At 41.4% G+C, this 24805-nt stretch overlaps 1 protein-coding gene and 1 long non-coding RNA gene across 12 annotated transcripts in view; one reads left to right on the top strand and one right to left on the bottom strand.

The window, feature by feature from the left end:
• The window catches only part of SLC36A4 (solute carrier family 36 member 4), a 203330-nt gene that overhangs the window by 92649 nt on the left and 85876 nt on the right, over positions 1 to 24805 (top strand). The window lies entirely within an intron of this gene.
• The window catches only part of LOC121926750, an 83418-nt gene that overhangs the window by 53431 nt on the left and 5182 nt on the right, over positions 1 to 24805 (bottom strand). For 4 of the 7 annotated variants that reach the window (XR_006103074.1, XR_006103076.1, XR_006103075.1 and 1 more), the window contains exon 3: positions 20994 to 21040. This is a non-coding gene — a long non-coding RNA (uncharacterized LOC121926750). Of the gene's footprint in view, positions 1 to 4; positions 7723 to 11529; positions 11628 to 20993; positions 21041 to 24805 lie in introns of those variants that run through there. The other 3 variants (XR_006103072.1, XR_006103078.1, XR_006103073.1) reach the window with 3 other exon arrangements.

The raw sequence follows: 24805 nt of genomic DNA, 5'->3' as shown, positions 1-24805 counted from the left end.
TCAAACAAAAGTTAACATTTTCAGGGTTATATAGTAGTATAACGTGGTGGTATAACAGTACATTTCTTATGATGTCATCTTCAGCAAGCTTAAATCATGGCTTCTATGGCAAACTGTAATAAACCCTTTGGAAGGAAGATCTCATTGGGTATCCTCCACCATACTATTGACTTAAAACTACTTTGGTTACTGTACAGTGTAACTCAATTATGTCATGTCCATATCTGTCAAGTTAGTTTTGTAGGTAGCATTTGATTAGACTGGTCATGAGATGGGAGATCTTCACTTGATCCACATGCTGGTAGATGAACCAGAAGATATAAAGAGCCTCTCCAAACCAACAATGCTATAACCTAAGTTCAGGCATGACGTAAGAGCCTTTCCATGCATTGTTCTTTTGTCAGAAAGGATGAAGACAGATCAAGGGCAGCTGTAGCATAATCCATGTACTGTACCTGAAATCCCACACTTTTATAAATACTGAATGGAACTGGTTGCATTTGTTTCATTCATTTTATAATAGTAATTCTCTAAACCTAAAGTAAAAACTACATGATGTTTAAAATTGAAGTTGCATAAAATGCAGTGTGATCTGTATGCTGAAGACCTTGAATTGATGATCTTAGAGTAGATAGTTTGGGACTGAATAGAACCATGGTTGGAATAAGCCAGCTGAATTTTCATACCCATTGCTAGGGACATATAGCTGAACATGAAGGCTGTATATTCATGATTTGCCTGATTTGTGTCACTAATGGATGAAATCAGAGCTTGGAAGATGTAATTTTTTGAACTACGTTCCCCAGAACTTTGTAGTCAAAAGCAGTGACAGTAACAAGATCTGGACCAAACTGTTTTGTGATGGTAAGGTATGTGCATAGGGCACTCCTGGGAGAGAATGGTTTTGCCCCAAATTTTGTCATGATCCCATGATGCTCCTGAGGTGCTTGCTAGGCATGTTGCTATACATGTGTATGCTGTGCTAATGTCCAACGCATTTGGTAGGAGAAATTCCTTATTAAACATGGTAATTAATGCTTCTGTTAATGAAAAGGATAGGAAGTGCACACTGCATGTACTTTGCACTAGTAACACACTAGAGGGTGCCATAAGATGTGGAACCCCCCCCCCCCCCTTTCCCCAGTATCTGAAGATATCTGAAAATTCTCTGACTGTGATGGTTGACTGGTGCTCCTATAGTATACTTTATTTTGGCTGCTGTGGAGCTTGGTACATTTGCTTTTTGGATGCAGCTCAGTGTGCTTTGATTTCTGTATTCAGACACTGAAGCCTTTATCTCTGTAGTGGTTTGACTGACATCTGAGGAAGTGCTTCAGTGAGATCTGGCTGGAAAGGATCCTAAATGAGGAAGGGAAAAGGGAAGAAAAACCAATGCCCAACTTCAGTCGTTCCTGAAAGGCAGCTGGCTTTTTGTAACAATGGCAGAGCTGCTGATCATGGTTAAAGGGTCAGGTTCCAATTTGGATCTGGAGCTGAAGGTTATACTACCTAAATTAGTATCACATAACAGTGCATCATTTTTTAAGCAGACAATGATCAATGTTCTGCCTTCCTCTCTCTTAAAGCAGAGTCAAGATTTACTTTGTTCCAGCCTTTTTGCTATATTAGTTCTTGGCCTTCATATACAGCACAATAAAGAACAGGAAGATTCTTAATGTGCAGGGAAGGTTTCTTTCAAGCAGGAAATGAACACATCTTAGGCAGAAATCCCATGCAGAAATGGGAGTTTAAACCAGAAACATTTTTATACAACCTCGCCGTTAAAAGTGATGTTAACCTAAACAGAAAGTAGATGGAAAGTAGACAAAAGCTGCTCCTTTTTACTTTCAGAAAATCTCAAAAGTAAAAAGGTATGGCTGTGTCTACTTTCTGTTCAGGTTAACACCAGTTTAACAACGACATGTGTGAAAATCAGCCCACTTTTGCGTTTCCCCCCCAGCTTTTAAATCCAGTTTCTGCATGGTATTTCCTCCGTGTGATAAACTCCTTGGGCAGAAAGTAAAGGCTGAGGGTAGCCTTTAACTCTGGGGATGAAACCTTCAAGAAATGCAGAGTCTTATCAACTTCCTTTCTCTCTTCTCCCAGTATCCCCCTCAACAGAACTGTTGTGGTTGGTTTCCTTTCATAATAAGCAAGGGAACTGCAGGAACTTCATACAATTCAACTGTCCTGATTTAGCGGACAGTCCCATTTAATCTTCTGCCATCCCACTTTTTGCTGCTTTCAAAATCTCTCAGTTTCTCTCTCCTTCAACCATTTTCTCCATTTATTCTTGACTTATTTCAATTGGAAATTGAGTTTAACATAGAAATATAATTTGTGCTCAACTCAGTAGGAGGGAGATGAATAGAGAGTGCAGAACCTTGCCCTTCCCAGTAGACTCAGGCAAAAGCAAACTGCTCCAGCCTCTCCAAACTTGTGTCCTCTTCTTCCTCGTCTATAGTTTTTGCCATCTTGACCATTGCTTTTGCATTTTTGCTTGGTTCACATTTTCCATGGGAAGAAAAGCAAGAGAGAGTGAAAGAGGTTTTGCCCTTCAATCTTACTAGTTAAACTGCTTTTGTGCAGAACAAATACTTGTGCTAAGAGGGGGAACATTTTTCTGCAGGATTTGGGCTAAGTATTCTTTTTAATTATAGCTGCAGAAGAGCTGTTCTCTGAAACATGCTTGGCAGGTTTCATTCATTCATGAATCTGAAATATTGAATGAACTGAATCTTCAGGCAGACATCATTTGAAGATAGTAATGTTATGAAATCTAGTACATTTCATATTGTGTTGTAGCTCCAAACAGTCTTTTATTCTGTTGGTCTGATTCATGTAGCCACTAACCAGCTGCTGAGACTTTTAATTTCTGACTTGGTTGTCTTATGACAAAAGTCAGGGTTGTTGGTTTTCTGCAGTGGGATGATGTCAACCCATAGATGAAGGTTACCCAACATCCTTGAGTAGATGTGCCATAAAGAGTTATGCAACCTATCATTTGGCTTCATAACAGAAGTGAGGAAACTTTCTTGTCTTGTGGCCCAGATTCCAATTTGGGATGGACCTTGTAGGCAACAGACCAGCAGGAAATGGGCCCAAAGGTAAGTGGTCAAGGCATAATGGAATTTGTACCAATTTGAATTTTGCCAGCCAAGTATATGCAGCACAGTTCCATGTGCATCCATTCAGACAGATAAGTCTCCAAGTGCAGCCTTTTACAAGTACAAGTGCAAAAGCAGCTGTCTCTCTGCAATAGTTGACTGGCTTGTGATAGAGAGAAACTGAGTTCTGGATAAAATTAATCCAGAAATGAATGTCTGTGAAATATAAATGGATGGAGCAGTTGTGCTCTTTTACAGAGTGAGTCAAGGTTGTTGAAATAATCCCCAAGATGTTCATCAAGGCTGTTTAAATAGTCCTCAATGTGCTTATGTGGTCCTTGGCCCCCTTCAGATTCCCCACACCAGTCTTTTCTGGCAAAAACAAAGGGAAAGAGTGGGTGATCTGCCATCTCTTAGAAGCATCCAACAGGAGCAGTTCATCTTTTAAATAGGATGTGTCCCGTCCCCCCCGCCCCATTTAACATTATCCCCTATATTTCTCAAAAGCAGAAGTGGATTCCTTGTCATGTCTTGCCTTGCATGTTTCACTGTTGGCATTTTTGTCAGTCTATGTTGTTCCCAGAGTCCTGGACTCACTGTGGTTTCTCGCCCTTGTATTTTATGTACTATGTTTATACCATTATATCCTATTTCCAATCTCTTAAGAGACTAGCAATGTTCTTTCTGCACTAGGGTAGTTGAATTTGCAAGTCTACTCACCAGCTTCTCCACTATTGAGTTGGGGGACCATTTAGAAATGGCTAGCACCCTATTTCCCTCTCCTTTGATTGGAGTTTAAAGGGAGATTATCAAATGGGGTGGGGGAGAGACGGGTGAAATTGGGGAAGAAAAAGGCATATTCCTGGCAAAGTCATGCAATTGTGCCAAAGATTTTCAGACACATCACACTTATCCAGGACTTAATCCATGAAGATCCAGGAATTCTCCAGCAACAAACCATTCAAGGGGTAAACAAATTAAGAGCAAGAGTGCGCTTATTTCATTCTTGCAGATGAGAATGAAAAGTTTCAAATGTTTTCTTCCTGCTGGATTGCAAGCATTTTAGTGTAAGTTTTTTGTATGATTTTTAAAATACTTTGAGACTCTTTTGTGCATGTTTAGTTCATTCAAAAACATTGCATCGTGTGTAAAAAATTGTATTTGGGGTAAATGTAACATATGTACACAAAATTACATATGCACCAAATGCATTTTTTTAAGAAATTAAAATTTTGCCTCCAAATCCCTAGATGCCAAACATCTTCAAGTCAACTACAACAGTAAGAAAACATGAATATTCTTTGCATATCTGGTCAAGGGCACAGTCTGAAAACTCATGACGTAATTGCCATGTTAAAGGAAAGCAAATGCAGCTCTGAGCTGTACCTGGAAACTTTGTGCACTGCCTTTAGTTAGCATCATGTAAGAAAGAAAAGATAGCAGCATTCTAAATATATTAACATGTTTTTCCTGTCAGAAAGGAGAGATGCAGATAGATTAAGAATACCTTTTTCTTTAAAAGCCTCTTCATTTCAGTGAGTCATTCACAAAAGTCTAATTTCCACTGTACTTTCGTCATCCTTGCACTTAATATTTCTTGAGAGTGCTGGGTTTAAGGTGTTTGTTTTTCTCACTAGGATGGACCTTTTTGGCTCCTAGACATGTTAGTAAAAGTTCTGAGGCAACTTTGTGGTGTTCTGAGAAATACTGCATAAAACTACTGAATTTCACAGATTCAGTGTTGCAATTATGTATTTACATCTGGTTTTAAACATGAAGTAGGCATGTTTGTTAGGAATGGGATGAGTGGGGCAGGTATCTTACCTATTTCATACGGGCTGTATATGTTCATTGTTAAAATCCCAGTGTGCTCTGCCCTTAGATATGGTTGCCTGACATGTTAAAGCTGCATGTGATGGGACATTTTGACTTATATATGTGCCTATAGAATATCTGGAATGGTTTTTCAGTTGAGCCTAAGATTCATGTGTTTATGCACATGTTTAGGATCTCTTCAAAAAAAATTTCTGTGAGAAATTCAAAGTACAGTTGTGTTGAAATGACTTCATCTCAAAAACGTCCTCTGTCTCCACCAGTTTTTCTTTATTGTGTGAACACATCCATCCTTTGTATGTTATTTTACGTCCCTGTTTTTTTATACAGGCCTTCCACATTTACTGGGGTTAGGGGTGCAAGACCCTGTGAAAGACCCCCGCAACTAAAAAAACTCACTATTTTTACCTGAGAGAACACCTCTCTAGAAATCTCTAGGCCTTCCAGAACAAGTCTGTGGCCAACATCTGCTGGATGTTGACCATAGAACTGTGCTGGAGGACCTCCAAATGCCTAAGTGTTCTCTCTAGAAATCTGTAGTTCCTCCAGCATGAGTTCTGGTGGACATTGACCATAATGTCGTTCTGGAGGACCTAGAGATTACTAGAGATAACGCATTAGTCAAATCTATGTATAATCAGATCCTCAAAAGTCAAAGCTGCAAATGTGGAGGGCCGACTGTATTGTAGTTTAGTCTAATGTCTGCCTGAACCACATGACAGATAGCATAGCGGATAAGTAAAACTGTCAGTCACGCCAGACAATAGAATTAAATGGTGATGTCGGGAAACAAAGACAAATGAGTTCACTATGTTTGTCAGCAGATGCCTACCTGGGGTGTGTGTGGGTGTGTGTCTGAAGGGGGAGAAAACAGAAGTGATGTGTTGAGAGACTAACATTATATACAGATCACAACTTGTCCTGTATCACCTAAGCTAGCTACCATCTTCAAGTGTAAAGAACACTTCTTATCACTAGTGTTGATTCAAATGCCAGACTGGTCAGCTTCTGGAGATGCAACTGGGGTAAGGACAACATCTTGTATGTAGTTTTATTTCAAGTAGGCCTCGTGAAGATTGTAAACCAGGGACATCACTAGGAACTGTGCGATACAGACCACACAAGATAACACCTTAAGGTGTGTGTGGGGGTGTGTATGTGTGAGACACCACTGCTCCTCAAACATCTGCCTTGAGGCAGAAATGTGCTGAAGAGATGGTGTAAGTGGGGTGACACTCAGTGGGAGGAGAAAGGAGAGGCCCCAGGTATTTTAAGGAATTATTATTTTTAATTAAAAAATTGATTTTTTTAATTCTTTTAAATTTTTCTTTAAAATAAATCACATCTTTCCAAATGTTCATTTTAATTACATGAAATGATATGCCTGTAAATACCTTCAGGCTATGCATATGATATTATGATTTAAAGGCATACTTTTAATTTTGCTTGTTGTTGATGTCCAACTGTTACCATTATATTCAGTGATATACCTGAATTATGATTTATGAGTAACATTAGTACAAAAAACATTACTAAGGATTTTAGTGGTATGGAAGAAGATCAATAAGGGGGTGACACCATGAGTTACTGCACCAGGTGACACCAACCCTAGTGATGCCACTGTGTTGAACAAAGAAAATGGCCTTGAGAAGAAATAGCTGGGAGGAGAGGCAATACCACTAATGTTTTCAGTGAATGTTTTGCTTGTGTTGTTGTTGTTAACTGTACTTGAGTTGACTTCAACTCATGGTGACCCTGTGAATGTGACACCCCCAAGACCTCCTATTCTTAACTGTTCTGCCTAGGTCCTGTAGGCTCAGGGTCTTGCCCACCTTGATTGAGTCTATCCATCTGATATGTGACCTTCCTCTCTTTCTATTGCCCTCCACCTTTTGTAGTATTTTTGTCTTTTCTAGTGTCATCTCTTTCGTGGCCGAAATATTACAACCTCACTTTAGTCATCTTGGCTTCCAGGGATAGGTCAGGCTTGATCTGTTCTAGGACCCACTTGCTTCTTGTTTTGGCCATCCATGGTATGCTCAGCACTCTTTTCCAGAATATCTCAAATGAGTTGATTTTCTTTCTATCTGCTTTCTTCACTCTCCAGCTCTCACATCGGCACATGGTGATGTGGAATACAATAGCTTGGACGATCCTAACTTTGGTATTCAGTTTAATGTCTTTGCACCTTGTTTAGGTAACTTCATAGCTGCCGTTCTCAACCCTAGACTTCTTCTGATTTCTTGACTGCAGTCCCTCTTCTGATCCATGATTGAGACAGTGTATGGGAAATCTAGAATTCCTGTAGCTTATCTGTTGTTTTTCCTTTCATGAACTTAACTTGCACCTCTGTAATTTCTCACTTCATATATGGAGTCTCTGCTGCAGAAGTTTAAGCTTGATTTTGTTTGCATAGGAAATTAATGCAATGGTTCTGTAGTTGCTGCACTCTTTTGTGTCTCCTCTTTTTGTGGATGGGGATGTATATTGACCGTTTCCACTCTGGAGGCCATTGCTTTGTTTTCCATATTTGTTGACAAATTTTAGTTAGAACTGTTTAGAAGGCAGGAGTTCCATTGGTATGTCATCTGTTCCTGTTAACTTATTCTTCCCAATTGTTTAGAGTGCCACTTTTACTTTCCATACTTTAGGGTTCTTTTTCATATGCTTCTTCTTCCCATATAACATTCATCCTTTCTTCTCTTTTATATAGTTCTTCTGTGTATTGCTTCCATCGTCTTTTTATTTAATCTTGGTCATGTATTATGTTGTTCTGCTTGGCCTGTAAATTTTCAAAAACAATTAATGAACTTGTAGAGTATTTGGCAAAGACTTCATTGCCTTCTAAAAAGAAATCTTCATTTAAAGAAAAAAAAATTCCACAGTCAGCTCCCCTCATTCCTTCCAATGCAGTATTTACCTGACTTCATTTCAGAATTAGCAGAATGGATTGCTTTATAATGTGGATTTGGGTATCATTTCCTTCAAACAGAAAGCTGGAACGTCAGTAGGGGAGGCTCTAGCCCAGTGGTTCCCAATCTTCCTGATGCCACGACCCTTTAATACAGTTCCTCATGTTGTGGTGACCCAAACCCATGAAATTATTCTTGTTGCTACTTCATAACTGTAATGAAATAGGTGTTTTCCAATGGTCTTTGGCGACCCCCATGAAAGGGTCATTCGACCCCCAAAGGGATCCCGACCCACAGGTTGGGAACCACTGCTCTAGCCTTTTGTCTCCTGTGCTAATTATATATTTGCAAGGCTATTGAAGGTGAAGGAAGATTGAGAAATGTACAACTCATACCATAGAGACAGTGTGGTGTAGTGGTTTGAGTGTTGGGCAATAACCCTGGGGACCAGGGTTGGATTCTTAGCTTTGCCATGAAACCCGCTGGGTGACCTTGGGCAACCCCACCAATCCCACCAGGCCTCCCCCCAAAGGAACTGAGCCCTTCCCAGAAAGCATCTGGCTCCATCCTCCACTCCCTTCCCCTTTTGTGTCGTTTCTTCTTAGATTGTAAGCCTGAGGGCAGGGAACAGTCTAATTAAAAGATTGTATGTACAGTGCTGTGTAAATTTACAGCACTATATAAATAAAGCTTAATAATAATAATAATAATAATAACAACAACAACAACTCACACACTCAGGGGAAGGCAATGGCAAACCTCCTCTGAACAAATCTTGCCAAGAAAACGCCATGATAGATTCATGGAGTAAAGTCAAGTGGAAATTACTTGAAGGCACACAACAACAAACAATTTACACTGGCTCCCCCATCAATTATCTTCCATCCCATTCTGTTGCTTATATAAATTAGGATTCATATGGCAATGCCCCTGTACCAGTGCCCTGTACTAGTTATCTAACTTAAGATATTATTGCTCTGCTATGACATTCTGTCATTTATGTATCCTTTTCTAAAAAAATATTGACATTCTTGCCCATGACACAAATTGTCTATGCCGCTCAGAAGATGAACATCAATGATATGCAACACAAAAGAGACTTGGAGAACTAGCTTAGCATCCTGGAGTAGACTTCCCACCTCTCTGATCTTGCATAGGCTCAATGACTTCAGGAGCTGTTCAACACACATAGTATCACACTGTGGCCATAACCCTGATGTCATGGGCAATCAGGTCACAACACTGAGGATATCATAATAATATACCAAAATAATAAGACACTAGTATGAACTAAGAGATAATTTTAAAAAGTGTGTTCTTCTTGTAAGTGTATTCATTTGCTTGTTTGTTGTTGTGTGCCTTTCTAACTTATGATGACCACCTTATCATGGGGTGTTCTTGGCAAGATTTGTTCAGAGGAAGTTTCCACAACCTTTTCCTGAGGCTGAAAGCATGTGATTTGCCCAAGGTCACCCAGTGAGTTTCATGGCACAACTGGGAATTGAACTCCAGAGGTGTAGTCCAACTCTATGCCACGTTGGCTCTTACGCACAAATGCGAAACAACCACACATTATCTGAAATAGTAAGTCATTTTATGAAAAGCTGTTCAGATTCATTTTGCAGATTGTTTAGAATGAGCCCTTCTCTCTTGCTTATTTCCAAGGAACACATTGCCAAAGAAATATGTCACCTTGGTTATGTCATCCCTAAGTACCTTGAATGACTGAGCTGCCATGTATTGTATATACTCATGTATAAGTCTAGAAATTTAGGTCAAAACATCGACCCAAAAAACCTGACTCGACTTATCCACGGGTCAATGTAAGTACTGTATCTTAACTCTTATTTAAAAGAAGGAACCATCTCCTGGTGAAAAGTAAGAGTGTTATTTTAAATAATATGTGAAGCACTGACCCCCTCTACTCTCTCATCCACCAGGCCTAAAAAGAACAACAAAGAGTTATGTCTGATGGAATTATACAGGTTTTTTGACATTATTTTGCTTTGCTTCATCCTTTAGATCTTTGCTATATGCCCCTAAATTTTACCCTCGACTTATCTTCGGGTCATAGCAAAATTCTTAATTTTGGCCCCAAAAAGATGCCCTCAACTTATACATGAGGTTGACCTATAGTTGAGTATATACGGTACTTACTCCTGTTTTTTAAGTGCTAAAAAAAGATACAGTGGTACCTCGGGATACGAAATACCCAGGTTACGAAATTTCCGGGATACGAAAAAATCCCATAGGAAATAATTGTTCCGGGTTACGAATGTTTTTTCGGGTTACGAAAAAACTTTTGGTGCTTTTCGGCGCTATTTTACACGGAATCGCGGCTTTTCCCCATTAGCGCCTATGGCATTTCGGCTTACGAAGGCTTTTCGGGTTACGAAAGCGGCCGCGGAACGAATTATTTTCGTAACCCGAGGTACCACTGTAGTGGAAGAATCAGATTGGTTAAGACCTCTGAAGGAAAAAAATGTGGCTGTATTTATGATAATCTCTCCCCCCCCCCCCCCCCCCCCCGTATTTTTAGTTCTTTAGTTTATGAATGAACTCCCTTTTATAATGATGTCATTTTAGATAAGATACTTTGGTGGGATGATCAACTGCAAAATTCATTGTCTTCAAATATAAGCGAAACACAATAACAGATTTCTACATACCTACTTGCTGAGATTTTCTGGCTGTATTGAAAATAACTGTGTGACTGTTGAATAAAGGAAATGTTGCAGCCCAGTATGTGCCCTGGTACATAGTTTAATAGTAGCTTCTGTTGGAGTTTTCTTGAGATTAATTTTTATTCTGTAGTGATAATATCCATGTAAGAATAAAATCTATATAAGTGCTGTTGCCTGCGTCTACTGAGAAGGGGCCAGATTCCACCTCCTCCTCTCCTCTTGTTGAATTGAGTGCAAACTACTTTGGCACTTTGAACTCAGTTTGCAGCAACTGAAGTTGGCTGAGGACAAAGGGAGGAAATGGAAAGAGAAGAGAGAAACTGGAACATTTTTAAAAGCAACTGAAAAGTGGGACAACAAGAGATTAATTGGGACTCATGCTGCCAAACTGGGACAGTTGATGGATATGCAGATAGAGTTGGGAGCACTGTTCAGAAAAATTATTTTGGTAGACTACAACTCCCACAAGCCCAGTGAACATAGCAAATGGAGATTTCTGGGAGCTGGAGTCCAAAAGGTATTTTTTCCAAGCTCTAGGTGTACGTGTCCTAGTTGGGAGCATTTAATGCGGTGGTAGAGGGCAAGCCGGGCTGAGGAACTTCCTATCAGATTTGCTCTACTCTGCATATGCTCATAGGAATATTCTCTGCTCTACTCTGCATATGCTTATAGGAATATTTTCTGCTTTAAGTTTTACAGTTCTGCATCAGGAGTTGCAATTAAGCTCTGAACCATATTACAGTGAGGTTGTAATTTACTTCCCAGAAAACTTCAGTAAAGCAAGTTTAGCAAAGCATTTTGAATTGACTGAATTACTTTTGATACTGGTGTGGGTGTGGGTGTGGGTGTGGGTGTGGGTCCCCCCCCCCCCCGTAAGCTTCTCAAGCACAGCAGGAAATTTTTAAAAAATCTAAATGGGAAGACTACATAAATGATTAGCTCACTGCCCTAACTGATTAATCGGTTGATTAAATTTGCACTTGTAGATTACTTATCTCTTTTTATGAGCTGAAGGGAGTGCGAATGAGCAATTATCTCATGAAGCCTGCTGCTTCTTGTCATCTATTGTATTCTCTTTCTCTGTTGCGTCGCTAAAAAGAATCAAAATAGCCAGATAAATAAATTAGCCACAGATGCCCAGTTTCAGAGATGACTGATTAATGAAGACAAATCTTCAACAAAATCTTTAATTTGCCAAAGCTCAGTCTTTGTCTGCATTTCACCAACCTTTTATCTCTTTCTTTCTGCTGCCATACTGCAGAATTAATGCAGTTTGACACCACTTGTAACTGTCATGGTATCATCCTGTGGAGCCCTGGGATTTGTAGTTTGCTGTAACACCAGAGCTCTCTGACAGAGAAGGCAAAATATTTTGCAACACTACAAATCCCAGAATTCCATAGCATTAAACCACTGGTTCTCAAACTTTTTACCTTTCTGATCCCCTGCGGATGCCATTCCTCTCACCCTCTGCTCAATGTATAAAATGAACAAAATTATTTTGTTTGTTTAGTGTGCATATTTTCATTCGTACATTCCTACATATTCATATTTTAACATCATTCAAATTAGAAGATTAATTTAAATAAATTCAATACTCAGGACATTTTATATATGCTGTCTCTCACACAGCCACACTCACATATACCAGTGTGCACTCCGTCATACTCTTCCTTTCTTTCACTCAAATATACACTTGTCCCTTCACATTCGCTGGAATTAGAGGCACAGGACCCCGGTGAATGTGAAAAAACGGCAAATAACAAAAACACTGTATTTTTACCTGAGAGAACACCTCTCTAGGAATCTCTAGGTCCTCCAGTTCAACTCTGTGGTCGACATCTGCCAGACATTGACCATAGAATTGCGCTGGAGGAGCTACAAATGTCAAGTGGAGTGTTTACTCTAGGAATCTCTAGATCCTTCAGTGTTGTCAGAATGCAGGACCAGAATCCAGGAAAATCAACCAGTCAGCTTCATGAAGAATAAACAGAACTTTATTGATAGCTCCTGAATCAGCAATTCCACATCATTCACCGTCTTAGCTGAGACTGACCCATCCCCGCAGAAGCAATAGCTAAAACCCCTCAATCAGGTCTACTCCACCCCCAGGCAAAAGCGCGCTAAAGAACACCTCCACCTCTTTCCCACCGTTACTCCTTCACCCATCTCTCTCCCCCCTCAGCTCCCATCTCCCTTCGCTCTATGCTGCATTCCAAATCTCTGAGAGAGAGAGAGATCTCCAAGGCCACTAAGATAAGACCCACCTGGCACCGTTCAGCTCCTACATGCTCTAACTAAACTAGCCCCAGCAAAAGCATCCCAACCCCCATCATCCCCACCAACAGAATATAAAGCATATATCTGGTAGAATACAATCAAGATTCTAACAAGTGTGACGTTTGGTTAAAGTTGACTATAGAGTTGAGCTTGAAGATCTAGAGATTCCAAGAGAGAACATATTAATAAAATCTGTGAATAATCAAATCCTCAAAGGTCAAAGCCACAAATGTGGAAGGATGAGTGTATACTCTTGTACTCTCTCATAAGATCACAAAGAGACATTCATTCTGTAGTGTATATGCAAGAGTACACAAGTGCATATGTGATGTGTATATAAAAGAAATGTCGAGTATGACTGAGTGTGTGTGTGCAAGACAGAATTTGTGTCTGAGACTGTGTGAATGACCGTGTTCAGAGGAGGGCGACCAAAATGGTTAAGGCTCTGGAAACCATGCTTTACGAGGAGAGACATAGGGATCTGCATATGTTTAGCCTGGAGAAGAGATTAAGAGAGATTTCTTCTGCTGCTTCAGAGACTAGAACATGGAACAATGGATCATAGAATCATAGAGTTGGAAAAGACCACAAGAGCCATCCAGTCCAACCCCCTGCCATACAGGAAATCTCAATCAAAGCATCCCTGACAGATGGACATCCAGCTTCTGCTTAAAGACCTCCAAAGAAGGAGACTCCACTGCACTCCAAGGGAGCTTGTTCCACTGTTGAACAGCCCTTACTGTCAGTAAGTTCCTCCTAATGTTGAGGTGGAATCTCTTTTCCTGCAGTTTGCATCCATTGTTCTGGGTCCTAGTCTCTGGAGCAGCAAAAAAACAAGCTTGCTCCCTCCTCAATATGACATCCCTACAAATATTTAAACAGGGCTATCATATCACCTCTTAACCTTCTTTTCTCCAGGCTAAACATCCTCAGCTCCCTTAGTCATTCCTCATAGGGCACAGTTTCCAGTTCCTTCACTATTTTAGTGGCCCTCCTTTGGACATGCTCCAGTTTCTCAATGTCCTTTTTTAATTGTGGTGCCCATAACTGGACACAATATTCCAGGTGGGCCCTGACCAAAGCAAAATAGAGTAGCACTATTACTTCTCTTGATCTAGACACTATACTTTTATTGATACAGCCTAAAATTGCATTGGCCTTTTTAGCTGCCGCATCGCACTGTTCACTCCTGTTCAACTTGTGGTCTACTTGGACTCCAGGATCCCTTTCACATTCAGCCAGGTGTCCCCCATTCTATATCTGTGCATTTTATTTTTCTGCCCTAAGTGCAGTACCTTACATTTCTCCGTGTTGAAATTCATTTTGTTAGCTTTGGCCCAGCTTTCTAGTCTATTCAGTTCATTTGAATTTTGATCCTGTCCTCTGGAGTATTAGCTAGGTGTCATCTGCAGATTTGATGAGTATGCCCCCAAATCGGTCATCCAAGTCATTGATAAAGATGTTGAATAGCACTGGGCCCAGGACAGAGCCTTGTGGGACCCCACTGGTCACTTCTCTCCAGGATGAAAAGGAGCCATTGTTGAGCACCCTTTGGGTTCGGCCAATCAAACAATTATAAATCCATGTAACAGTTATCTTGTCTAGCCCACATTTTACAAGCTTGTTTGCAAGAATGTATGGGAAACCTTGTCAAAGGCCTTACTGAAATCAAAATATATCCACAGCATTCCCTTCATCTACCAAGTTGGCAATTTTATAAAAGAGAGAGAGAGAGAGAGATTAGATTTGTCTGGCATGACTTGTTTCTCTGAAACCCATATTGACTTTTTCTGATTATGGAATTGCCATCTAGATATTCACAGACTCGCTGCTTAATGATCTGCTCTAGAATCTTTCCTGGTATTGATGTCAGACTAACTGGACAATAATCGTTGGGATCCCATTCCCCCCCCCTCATTTTTGAAGATGGGGACAACGTTTGCCCTCCTCCAGTCTGCTGGGATTTCTCCTGTTCTCCAGGAGTTTTCAAAAATTATTGCCAATGGCTCCGATATTTGCTAGTTCTTTTAATACCCTTGGATGTAGTTCATCTGGTCCTGGAGACTTAAATTCATTTATATTAACAAGGTGTTCCTCTACTATCTCTTTACTTATTCTGTGCTGAAATTCCCCTGTTCTGTCCTCTGCTCCATTATCCTCAGGTTGAGCACCCTTTTCCTTTTCTGAGAAGACTGAGGCAAAGAAGGTGTTGAGTAATTCTGCCTTTTCTCTGTCCTCTGTTAGCATTTTGCCATCTTTGCCATGTACTGGCCTTAACATTTCCTTCTTCCTTTTGCTACGGACTTATCCAAAAAAGCCCTTTTTATTGTTTTTAACCTCTCAGACAAGCCTGAGTTCATTCGGCGCACTAGCTTTTCTGACTTTATCCGTACACATGCCTGCTATTTCTTTGAATTCCTTTTCTGTGATTTCCCCTTTTTCCATTTCTTGTACATGTTCCGTTTCAAACTTAGCTCGGTTGAAAGTTCCTTACTCATCCATCCCGGTTTCTTGAGACACCTCCCATTTTTCTTCCTCACTGGAACTGTTTGAAATTGTGCCTTCAGTATCTCCCTTTTGAGAAACTCCTATCCATCCTGAACTCCCTTCTCTTTTAGTATTTCTGACCATGGGATCACCCCCAGTATTTCTCTAAGTTTACTAAAATCAGCTCTCCTAAAGTCTAGAATGCTTTCCTGTTTTCTCCTTTCCATTGTATAACGAACTCCAAGAGAACATGGTCACTTCCACCTAATGATCCCACCACTTGCACCCCATTAACCAAGTGAAGGACAGTCACAGTGTGCATGTGCAGTCCTGGACTGTTGGGCTGCAGCAGTAGGTCTACAATAACAATGCAATAAAGATTGAACTGGGAAAGAATTGAATTCTAATCTAGATGATCTTATTGTAGCTGTGTGTGATTATGTAGAACAGGCAACGCCAATAGCTGCCTCCAGAATCACTTAGCATGTATAAAGGGCAAAACAGAAAAGGGGAAAGCAAATTAACCTGCTTCACCAGCTATCCTGTGATGTCAAAAAAGCATAGATCTGCACATTTTGCCACCAAAATGGAAATCATAAGAAAAGTGGAGGCTGTAGAAAGAAAGGAAAACATCATTCCGGGATGCATTTTGAAAGAAGCTTTCAAGTAATTCAAGAAGATGGTTTCAGGTGATTTTAGAAGATTCAAAATGTTTTTGTTTATTTATGCAAATCTTACCTGACTGCTTCATTTCACACGGGCATAATGATAGTTTTGAATAAAAAGTTTGCTGAAACCTATTGAACTGATGAATTTTTCTGAACTATAGGAACCTTTCCCTATTCTTTCCATGTTATTTCTTGCCTCCAGGCAGGGGAAAAGGGCAGTGTGCAGATCTCCAATTCAGCTAGTAAAGTAGCAGCTTGCTACAATTTGAAAAGCTCAATTGATTTGTTGCTTCAACTTACAAGGACTTGCATTTATTGGATTAATTGATTTGTTGCTGCAGTTTACAAAGGCTGGAGGGGGGAGTTCAGTTAGTAAAACAGCAGCTTGTTATAGTTTGTAAGGGTCAAATGAGTTATTATTGCTTCAGTTTGGCGAATTCTTGCATTAATTGGATTAATTGATCTGTTGTTGCAATTTACAAAAAACTGGGGGGGTATGTATTTACTTACTTAGCTTTCTCCTTCTCTCCCAGTATTGTGTATGCCAGGTCTGTTTTTGTCCTGGACTGCAGCCAGCACACACAAACAACACCAATAAGAATGGTTTAGCAAGGCAACTAGCAAAGCAACTGGAAGCAGTCCAAAAACCTTGCAAGGAGTGAGTGTTAGAGAGCAAGCCGAAAGCCAAAGCCGTAGTCAGGGAAAACAGAGGTCAGAGTAGTCAGTCCAGTCCAGGGTCAGGGCAGTCAAAAGGTAGCAAGAGTCCAGTCCGTTCCAAGGTCAAGAGTCAAGGCAACAAAGAGTCAGGATACACAGAGCCAGTGCTGACAGCAATCACACCAAAGGATCATGCAATAAACTCTGACACTGAGTTAGCATCTCACAGGTGTTTAAGTAGGAGATTCCCTCCTTGGTGCCAAGGCTGAGGCTTGTTTGCCAATTGTCTCTCAGCAATCCTCCTGGACCTGCGTCTGCCAGCACTCTCAGCCCTGCATTGCCTAAAGGAGGGAACCTCCAGGCCTGGTTCCTCCCCAGAGTCACCACTAGGCTGCTGTACCACCAGAGGAATCCCATCAGCACCAGGACCTGACTGAACCTCCTCCTCTGGGGCTGGGAGATGAGGGCTGGGCTCTGGCAGAGCAGAATTAACACCAGGTGCAGCCTCAATTACCCCTTGCTCTGGAGTAGACCCATTCTCCTCCGAGTCCTGCTCTTGGCTGGCCATGACAGTTTTGCCCTGCATCCACCTTCTGGCTAGAAGTAAGTAGGCTACATTAAATTTGACTTATCCCATCTCCTCAAGTAAGTGAGAAGAAATCCACCCCGCCCCTGTTTTCACCTTGAAATGGGGACAGACTCTAGCTAAAACTTAAAAAAAAAATAATCAAATTTTGCAAGCCTATGTTTGGCTCAATCAGTCTTCAGACTAAATCTTTGTATGTATCCTAAATGGTGCTCTGAAAAATGACTGTCCAGCTGAATTCACTTATCTCTCTAAGTCCAGAATGAGCACTATTGGCTACATAATCATTTCTAAGGACTTAGTAGTCATGCCTAGGTTTGAAAGTGATCATCTCCCATTTCAGCTACAATTAAGCAACTTCACTCAGGCAATGGCGTCCTTAGGGTTGGGGTCACTCGGTGTGGTCACTCACAGGGGGCAGAACTTATGGGGGTGCGATTTGTGGCATGCGCAGGAGCGCATATATGCAGCTGGGAATACCCTACGTGCCCCCAGGGAGCACCCACAGTGCCCGGGGTGCCTCTGTGCGGGATCTTGGCTGCCTAAAAAGGCCCCACACGGGGCTGGAGAGCCAGCCTGGATTCACCCCCTTCTTGGGTGTCACCCGGTGAGGCACGCAGCCCCCCGGTGATGCTACTGCACTCAGGAGCCATAGACCAAGGACTGCTATCAACTCTCTTTAAAATGCCAACAGGAAGGATTTATCAGTCCCCCAATCAGTTACCCCCAATTCAACAAAACAATAGGTGAGGTGTTAGCCTCAGACCGCCTTCAAAGTCTTCGGAATAACTTGATACCAACTGAGTCCTCTGATGAACCTCTAGAAGATTACATCTTAAGCAAGTGCTATTCCAATATCTAAACCAGCAAAATAGTGCACACTGGAACCAACAACACCATCACTCAAAGATGTGGTTTAACAAGGAATGTGTTGATACTAAAAAAGCTCTCTTTACCACTTACCAGGGCTATGTTTCCAATTTTATGCCAGAAACTCCAACAAAACTGCTCCAGCAGAAAAGAGACTACAAAAAACTGCTGAGGCACAAGAAATAAGAAGCCATGAAAAATAATTGGGCTTTATTTTGCCATATTACATCAAGTTCCCAAATCAACTACAACGGATTGTCACATCCCCCCAAGCATTCTATAAGGACACTTATGTCGAAAATGGATCTGCAAGCCAAAACATAGAGAATCTCCCAAGGTGGGCTCTGGTAACTGAGTCAGAGATCAAGAAACTTGTTGACCAACTGAGAATGGGAAAGGCTCCAGGGGAAGACTTCATACCTCCTGAAACCATTAAAAATAATTTGGAATCTGGACTCCTATTCTGGCACCTCTCATCCCTGTATTGATAACTATAGTTGAGCACCTAATGACTGGGGCTTGCTATCATCATCTCCATATTTAAAAAAGGAAAGAAGAATGATCCTGGCAACTACAGACCAATCAATCTCCTCAATACGATCAGCAAGCTCTATGCAAGACACTTACAGTGGAAACTCATGGACTGGTTGGAAGAAGAAAACATATTTGCAGAGGAACAAGCTGGCTTCAGGGAAGGCCAATCCACCATAGACCAGTGCTTTGTATTTCAGCACTTCATTGAAAAGTGTACCACCTGCAACACAGTCTCGCTCTATGTTGCCTTTATAAAGCAGCTTTTGATTCTGTGTCTCAAACCAAACTATGGGGAAAACTGGAGGTTTCCTTGATTGATCGGTGTCGACTATACCTAATTCGTGTGCTGCATGAATAGACCTCACTCAAAGTAACATGCAATCCACAGCATCATCTCACCAACACTATTACCACTTAGAAGGGCGTCAAGTAGGGTTGCATTCTATCGCCAATCTTGTTCAACCTTTACATAAATGATATGGTGGGTCATCTTGACAACAGCAATTTCCATCCTCTGAAATGAGAGGGAGGGCATATCTTGGCTCTCTTTTATGCAGATGATGCAACAGTAATTTCAAAAACACCTATTGGTCTATACACAGTATTGCAAAGAGGATCAGCTAGAATTTAATTACCAAAAAACTAAAATTGTGGCATTTTCTAAAAGGCCCAAGAATCTGAAACTGGATTATAGGTCTTCACAAGATTGAACAGGTTTCCTGCTTCAGATATCTAGGGGGAATCTTTTACACTACTGGAAGTAGGAAAGCGCATGGGGACTATGCTGCCAGTAATGCACAGAGGAGCTAAACAGCCGTCCTCAAATTTTTTATGACAAGAGGAGGCTGTTATATTCTGGTGACACTCAAACTATTCAGAGCCAAATTGGTTGCACAACTGCTTTATGGATCCCAGCTGGGACCCCACCCCAACTTGTCCAATCCAGATTTCTAAGATCAGCATTCTAAGTTCCAAAGTGGGTCTCTAATGCAATTCTGAGACTGGAGTCAGGCTTTATGAAAATGGAGGCCAAAGTGTGGGTGACTATACTCAGCTACTGGCACAGACTATCCTTCCAGAGTGGTAGGGCTTTTTGGTACTGTACTAAGTACGAAAGTCAGAATCGTACAAGCAGTTTTATTCTCTGTTACCATGTATGGATGTGATAGCTGGATGATTAAGAAAATGCACAAAAAGAAAATAAATTCATTTGAGATGTGGTGCTAAAGAAGAGTGCTAAGGATACCATGGACCGCAAAAAGAATAAGTAGGTGGGTCCTAGAGCAGATAAAGCCTCACCTTTCCCTGGAGGCAAAGATGACTAAACTGAGGCTGTCATACTTTGGTCACATCATGACAAGACATGACTCATTAGAAAAGACAATAATGTTGGGAAAAGTGGATGGAATTAGGAAGGGAGAAAGATCAAATATTAGATGGATGGACTCAATTAATTAGGTCATGGGTATAACTGCAGAAACTGGGAAAAGTAGTGGAGGATAGTATTGCTATGTGAGTGCGCAGTCTTCCTTCGGAAGCACTTGGGAGGTAATCACCAGGCGACTTTGTCTGGCTGTTCAGGAATCTCCTCCTTCCCTCTGATGCTGATAAAACAGACTCTGACTCCAGCTTCTCTCTCAAGAGGCACTTTAATCTTTCAGTTGCAATATGTACAGAATAGAAATCTCCAAAGCTACACAACCACCACTGAACAACCAACCAACAACCCACACTGTACAATAATGCTTGGGGTTTATAAAGATTTTTGCCATGCAGTCATCAAGTCTTCCTGCTGCGTCACCTTAATTCATGTCTGCCAAGCAAGATGGCCAAGCATATTTACATTAATTTTCAACGCTTCACAGTGCTTTCTGGCACATGATGACCTTGCAGGATACATCACATGTCCTGACCCAGCTGTAACCAATTCCCTGGTTATCAGACTGCAAGAACTGCAAGTGACCTATAGTTACCTATGTCACTTCTTCACATTTGGACATTGTACATCAGGGTTTATTCTCTAATCTCTCTTGGAGATGTCTCATCCACTGGGTCGCCATGAATCGAGATCAATTCAAGGGTGGTTAACAGCAACAAAGCTTGAAAAGAGTGACCCTATGATCTGGAAGATTTTGGGAGCGGTTGTCCAAAAAAGTCACCTTTCCAAGTTCTATGTGAAAGTTCCATTATTCTCCAACTTATACTTTCCATTGTTTTCAAATACCTCTGTTATTTTCCAACTTCTATTTCCTATTTTTTAAACTGTTGTTTCTGTTATATTTGCAACCTGGCTTGTCCACAGATTAGAAAGATGGGATGATAATGGTAGGGTCTGTATGCAATATATGTATATGTGTGTGTGGGTGTGTACATACCTGTCTTTCTTCTTTCCCGCCTCCAAGAGAAGTCTGGATTCTTCTTCCTTTTAAAGCAAACATTATTCAAAATACTTTCATTCTTGCAACTTCAAGGCGTGGGTATTTTAAATGATGTACACATTGTATGCTACGAAGTAGATAGAGAGGAGAAAAATAGCTTTCTCCATCAAATTTCTGGACTTAATTAAATTTATATTAGAGGAAATTGATGGACCAATATGAAGAAATTTTATTCAACAGCTGTCACCTGAGGAAAAAGGAATCTAAACTAGTTTATATCCCTTGGAACCAACATGCATTGTGTAGAATAATTAAGCTGCAAAATCTATTCAGTCTTGCTTTTGGCTTAGTAGAATTTTTATCACAAATTTTATTAGTGCCGCTCTTGTATTTATTTATTTTTTATTAGTTAAGAGCACAACCAACAGTTGATGCTGCTTAGGGAAATAGGGAATAGAAGATATTAAAATTCTACTAAGTAGTGCTAGCTAAACGTCAGGGATTTGGGGGGCAAGTGTGTCTTAATTGCTATATTTGCTTTAAATTCAATCTAAAGAAATTATGCTAAACCTGGCTAGGGCTGCAGCTGGAAAAATTACAATGTCTAGACCCCTAAGTGGCCATGTTGTCTGGGAGATCCTGGAAACTGTAGTCCATGAAATAGCATTTCAATTTTCGGTCTGGAATGAACTGAGGTTAAGTTTGCCTGCTTAGGCACTCAGGATTGTCTTGAGGGCCTGGGATTTCAGGGCAAAAACCAAAGAGGGCAGCCCTTGGTAATGTCATTAAGCACTGTACATTAAGTACCAACCACAGTTGCTTACAGCATGTCATTTACACACACACACACACACATTTTCCTGTTTGGAAATTAAGAGAGAAATCTTAGCTGAAGGAGCTCTTCCCAGATCAAGATGAAATGAGGAGATTTTTTTTCCCCATTTACTTTGGGAGAAGGAATAAGAAACATTTAATCTAGTTGACTTTCTTCTATCCAGAAAGATGGATGCAGAACAGAGTGGAAGGTGAGTCCTGGTGCCAGAAGGACTAGAAAGAAAGGAAGAAGCTATAACGAAATAAATATATAGACACACACGCACACACACACACCTGAGCCTTTGTAAATTGCAGCAGTAGACCAGTTAATCCAGTTAATTTTCTGACTGAGGCACAGATTTGTATACAGACCTTTCTACTTGCCTGGAACTGAGTTCCCTAGAACTGTAGATTTTGCACCCTCATCTCCTACCTAGAGATGATCCATGAAAATGGGGGCTCAAGGCCAGGCGGTGAGATCTGGCAACCCTTGTTGAGATTCAGTAAGAGAGAAAATAAGAACTACCAATAATTGGGGGGGAATGATGAGGGTTATAGTCCCAACACGATTAGAGGGCAGGGTTTAGTATGCTGTTATTTATAATTAATTTTGTGTTCTGTTTTCTGTGGTTTGCTCTGAGCTCCAAGAGCAATAAATAGTTAAAGCACACATCAGATTCAGTGGCAGTGTGCATCCAAGGCATGTGAATTTTCTACTTGCTAAAGGGCAATGTCAGAATAGCCCCTGGGGATCTAACATGCACTTACTCAGAACTTTTCAATGAGTTTCAGATAATCCCCTTGCTGGCAAGCATGTCTCAATTTGTATCTGAATGCTTTATCTTGGAGATCACATGCATATGTAATATCACTGGCCAGCTCAGATACCTTGGAAATTTGAGTTGGCTGGATTAGTACAGCACCTGCGAGGTTTGGACAGTTTTCATCTGATTTTTATTATTTTAATAATAATAATAAAATTGTATTTATATGCCGCCCTTCCTACGATCAGGGCGGCTCACAACAAGTTAAAAACAATCAAGAATAATATACACTATTAAAACACAGTTAAAACCAGGCAACAATAAAAAGCCCCATAGCCCAGCCTCTTGGCCACGAAAGAGGAGGGAGGCCCACAGGATATTTATTCGGGGAATGCCTGCTGGAATAGGAAGGTTTTGAGATCCTTCCTAAATTGGGCCAGGGTAGTGGACGAGCGGAGCTCAGTGGGCAGCGCGTTCCAAAGGGCTGGGGCAGCTATGGAAAACGTCTTCCGAGTCGTGGAGACTAACCTAGCCCCAGGCACCTTCAGTAGCTGCTGCCCAGATGTTCTGAGGGTGCGAGGCGGAATGTATGGGGAGAGGCGGTCCTTTAGGTATCCTGGGCCCAAGCCATTTAGGGCTTTATAGGTAATTACCAACACCTTATATTGGGCTCGGAAGCAAATGGGCAGCCAATGGAGATCTTTTAAAACCGGTGTTATGTGGCTGGTCCTGGGGGCACCAGTGACCAGCCGGGCTGCCATGTTCTGCACCAATTGTAGCTTCCGAGTTTGGTATAAGGGTTGCCCCATGTAGAGTACATTGCAGAAATCCAGTCTCGAAGTTACCAGAGCATGTACAACAGTTTCTGGGTCCCTCTGGGCCAGGTATGGGCGCAGCTGGCGAATCAGCCGAAGCTGATAACAGGTGCTCTTGACCGTCACATTCACCTGAGCAGTCAGGTGAAGTGACGAGTCAAGAAGCACGCCCAGACTGCGCACGGAGTCCTTCACAGGGAGCGTGACCCCGTTCAGGACAGGTGGAACCACCGCCATACCTGGACCAGGAGAACCTATCACTAGTACCTCCGTTTTCTCTGGATTCAATTTGAGTCGGTTTTCCCTCATCCAGCCCATTACTGACTCTAGACAGGCCACGAGAGGAGAGATGCCATCCCCAGTCACTGCATCAGTCGGAGACATAGAGAAAATAATTTGGGTGTCATCAGCGTACTGATAACCCCGCGCCCCATGTCTCCGGATGATCTCTCCCAGCGGTTTCATGTAAATGTTAAATAGCATGGGAGACAGAATGGCCCCTTGAGGGACCCCAGTTTTAAGGGCCCGCTCATCGGAGCACACGTCTCCCAGCTGCACCATCTGGGACCTCCCGGAGAGGTAGGACCGGAACCACTGGAGCGCAGTGCCCCCGATTCCCACCTCTGCCAGGCGCCCCAGAAGGATACCATGGTCTATGGTATCGAAAGCCGCTGAGATGTCCAAGAGCACCAACAGGGACACGCTTCCCCTGTCGATGCCCAGACGGAGATCATCGACCAGGGCGACCATGGCCGTCTCAACCCCGTAACCCGCCCGGAAGCCAGTTTGAATTGGGTCCAGATAATCCGTTTCATCCAAAAGCAAGATCTCTACTTGCTTTTGGAGACTTTATCTTCCCTTTACCTTCTATTTTGATTTGGCTTCCAGGTTATGCTATGGATTGGTTATTATCTAAAGTTAGCATGTTTGAAAAATGATTTGAAGCTGGGGGGGTTGCCATTCTATGCCAGTGTAAATAAAACAGTTACTTGGACATTATTGATTCTGTATAAACAGAAGCATCAAGAAATGCAAATATATTTGCACACAGGATTAATAGAGATCGTCCTTTCGAAATTAGGGCAGTGAGAAGGTATGACCTTTTGGAGGTCATTGTGGCTGCTACTTGAAGGAGGTTGTGAGGAGTAGTAATCTTTGTACTGTGCTGGAACCAAAATGTTCTACTTCTGCACTTGTCTTGTGTGATTTGGTGTGCTAATCTTCCTCGTAATCCATGTATATTTCAAGAATACAGAATTAATTCTCTCTTCTGCTTTCCATATATTATGAAAAGAAAATGTAAGGAAGAAGCCAACTTTGACTTGATTTGATTTTCCAGATTTTGAATGCTGCTCTACTCCAAATCTTCCCTGAAAGCATATGTCAAAGCAGAGTTTATCTCTGTTTGTGTGTG

This window comes from Sceloporus undulatus, chromosome 3 (assembly GCF_019175285.1).
Source record: "Sceloporus undulatus isolate JIND9_A2432 ecotype Alabama chromosome 3, SceUnd_v1.1, whole genome shotgun sequence".
NCBI classification, from domain to species: Eukaryota; Metazoa; Chordata; class Lepidosauria; order Squamata; family Phrynosomatidae; genus Sceloporus; species Sceloporus undulatus.
The sequence above is the reverse complement of the archived record's forward strand: the minus strand, read 5'-3'. Positions and strand labels throughout refer to the sequence as shown.